This window comes from Pteropus vampyrus, unplaced genomic scaffold (assembly GCF_000151845.1).
Source record: "Pteropus vampyrus isolate Shadow unplaced genomic scaffold, Pvam_2.0 Scaffold64, whole genome shotgun sequence".
Lineage (NCBI taxonomy): Eukaryota > Metazoa > Chordata > Mammalia > Chiroptera > Pteropodidae > Pteropus > Pteropus vampyrus.
Window position 1 is genome coordinate 6,931,837 of NW_011888845.1, and position 3,793 is coordinate 6,935,629.

The 3,793-nt window shown below is 33.1% G+C and overlaps 1 protein-coding gene across 2 annotated transcripts in view; it reads left to right on the top strand.

The window, feature by feature from the left end:
- The window catches only part of KHDRBS2 (KH RNA binding domain containing, signal transduction associated 2), a 511,685-nt gene that overhangs the window by 205,199 nt on the left and 302,693 nt on the right, over positions 1 to 3,793 (top strand). The gene's annotated exons all lie outside the window — the stretch shown is intronic.

Consider the following 3,793-nt stretch of genomic DNA (forward strand, 5'->3'; position numbering starts at 1 on the left):
AATTAAATTTATGATGTTTTTATGACTGGATATCAAAAATAATTATATTCAAATGAAAACATTTTATGTATTGTCTGACTAGACAGAAGTAAAGTCTAAGATTTTTCAGTTCAGAAAAAAAATAATTTCAGAATCCAAATTAAATGTTGAATAATAGTTAAGATTATTCAGTTAATCTTTTTATGCTAGTAAAATTAGTTAGATTTGATGTTTCTTAAATTATAATTTTGTCTTTCATTACCATATGAATTAAATTATATATTATTTTTCTGGTACTCATACTCTATCTAGCCAATATAATGTTATAAAATGTTCAAAAGGAAACAAATACAGCATTTTGTTATGTCTAAACTTTCAGGTATCTTAACTGTCATTTGGTTATTCACAAAACAATTTGGAGCTTACATTTTGACAAATTGTAGGACTCCCTTTATAAAACTAAAACCCCTATTAAAAGAGTACTTAAAAAAGCCATGCCAGGAAGAAAACCCCTTTCTACCCTGAGGAAGACATGAAGCAAGATCTTCCAGTATACTTATCCTTTTTTTATGAGAAACAATAAGAAAGAAATGTTTGTATAATTGATTCTTATTAAACATATTTAAAACTAATACATTGAAGACTGGGAAAAAATGTTTCAAAACCTTGCTTTTACACTTGCTGTATTAACTCATCAGTAATTTTTGATAAGGTCTTTAGTATCTTTGTGATCATAAAAATGGAGGTATTAATAGCATGGCGATGCTGTGTGAGTGGTGCCCCAGTGTTATACAGTGCACTGTCAACAGATAGTGCCAACTCACTGAATTATTGTAAGGTGTAGGCAAGATAAAATTTGTAAAAGTACATAGAACAGTGTCTGTCTGAGGATCAGTTCAAAATAAATAAAAATCGTATCATTATTGTTGGTGTTATCCTGAGAAGGAAGTTTGGACACTAGAAGTAATAGGGGCAGCACGCTTGACATCTGTCATAGGAGACAGGGTAAAATTTTGAACAGAGAGAAAGAGCTGGTTAGCAATAGGATGTGTCTCTTGACTCTCTCAGAAATATTTTAGTAAGGAAAGAGGAAGACATTTTACTGGAGGAGCCTCAGGTTTCTTGTAGTGTAGACAACCAGAGATTTCGGCTTCTTGCTGTTAATGCTAAGATTTTTTAAAGACACAGTCTGAGAAAATATGGTAGACAGCATATATTGACTCACTCTGCATCCATTTCAACTCCCTTCTGTCTGGAACTAACCTGCCTTTTACAGGCCTCCTTGCAGCCTGTGAGTCCCATTCCTCCAGTCGAATGCACCACAGGAGCTCTGAGTGAAGGCAGCTGTGTGTGGGCAGGCTGGACTTTCTGGCAAGAGTGCTGGTGACGGATCTGATTTGGGGGGATTGGCTGTGACAAAGCTTCTAGCAACCCTTTGTGTGTGTGATCAAGCTAAGTGGTAGGCAGCAGTGGTAGTTTCACCATGACAGTCCTGCAGTGTGACTAGACATTATTCTTAACTGCTTGCTGCTGTTCACTGGTTCTCTGGCCCTTATAAAGAACCACTGATATCGCTAACAATTGCTTATAAATCTCTTTGTAGGTATACCACCTGGAACTCTGATAATGAAGTCTGGTAACATTTGTCTGTCTGTCTGTCCATCTATCATCTATCTATGTATCTATCGTTTTATCTATCATCATCATTATCCATCATCTATCATCTATCTAATCTGTCATCTTTTTCTGTACAGATATATATATGGTTTTGCTGACAATTTAAAATTAGATACTTGAGTGATAAAAGTAATTTTCACTTAAAATGAACACGTGATTTTTTAGGGGTTCAATTAGTTGTGTGTAGTGTTAAAATGCACTATATGTGGCTATAGTTTTTGATTAAATTTGAAGCTAAAATCCTTCCCAATAAAACTGAATGTGATATGTTGAGAAAAATAATTTATTTTTTATTTCTAATAATTTATTTTTATTTCTAAATGTTTGGATCCTGTTTTTGTTTCTCTTTTAAATAGTTCTACTAGGAAAGGAATATTTTAGCTTGAATTTTCCAGATTATTTAATTAACAATATTGACTTGAAAACTAACTAATATATCTTTAAAAGAAAATAATTTATTTTTAAGATATAGTTTCTTTGGCTTCTGATTTTTTTTCTCTTATTGCTTCCCTGATATGCTCCCAACCTGTCTTCCCACCCTAAACCTTGAAATCCTATTCCATCATAACTACATTCTTCTTTGGTTATCTCTCCATCTATGCAAATTTGTTTTATATTTTTCTCCATTAATACTCATTAAATACATCATTTGTATCTTTTAATCAGTTACTTCTAGAATTATATTAATATATTTTACAAAAGGAAGTGTATTATGTTAATCTTTAAAGCTACTCATTAAATAATGTAATAATAATAGTAACTACTGTTTATTTTGTGCTTATTATGTCAGGGACTATGCTAATAAATTTGTGTGTGTAATCAAGTTTAATCCTTACAACCTTCTGTGAAAGGTTCCCATTCTACACATGTGAAAATTGAGGTTTAGAAATTTAATCATGGCTACCAACTAGTAAATAGTAGAACAATTATGTAAATCCAGGCAGTATGCTTCAGAACTTTTATCCTAATTTTTATAATAGTAACAAATATTAATAATATAGATAAATAGGCTTTGCTGTGATCTTAAATTACACAAAATGCATCATTTTGGGATTGTTCTTCCGCAATACCATCCATTCATTTCTTTAGCTAATATTTATTGAGGACTTACCATGTTCCACTAATATTCTAGAATATAAATGCTGGAGATACCACCTGAACAAGACCAACAATTTCTCTGCTTTCAGTAAAGTTAAATTCTATTTGAATGTAGTGGGAGCAAAAGAAAACAGACAGGCAAGCAAATAGACAAGAAAGCATAACAGGTTGTGGTAAGTGATATATACTAACTGAACAAGGGCAATGTGATAGGAATGCTCTAGCTAGGGTAGTCAAGGAGGACCTTCTGAGGTTTGGCATTGAAGGCTGAGATAATAAGCTTGCTAACAAGAAGGAGCCAGCCACATGAGGGTCAGAAGAAGAACATTCCAGGTAGAGGGATGAGCTAATGCAAAGACCAGAAGGAAGGCACTTTCTTGGTGTGTTTGAGATACTTAAATAAGCAACCCTTGAATGTAGCGGTAAGGAGGGAAGTGTTACAACATGAGGTCAAGGGCATTTACATGGATTTTACTTTAACTGAAATGGGAAAACTTGAAATAAAAAGTTGATTTGTATTTCAAAACAAACTATGTTTAGTGAAAATGTCTGTGATTAAACCAGAGTGGAAACAGAATAACTACTTAGAAAACTACTGCAGTGGTCAAGTGATATGTGGTTGTTAGTTGGAATAGGAGACTAGGAGAGAGAAGCACATGGCTTTTTAATGTGTGGTAAGGAGAATCTGGAGGTCTTACTGATACACATGAGATAGTTAGTGAGAAGAGCAAAGAGTAAAGATAATTCCTGGACTCTTGAGGTAATGTAAACAATTGCTGTCTGGTAGGGCTATATTAATAAAATTTAATTTTAGGTAATTTGCAGACATCCACATGGACATGTCAAGAATGGAGTTGTTATATGCGTCTAAAGATCTAGGGTGAAGTAAGTTTCTCAATTCAAGTCCAGAAGCATTTATTAGATGCCATGTTCTATTTGCTTATCTTATGTAGCTACCTTTTGTTACTTTCTCCCTTTTTGTTTATGTAAATATTATCTTAAGTCTGTTTCTGTTATTTAAAATTTCTACTACTCTTAG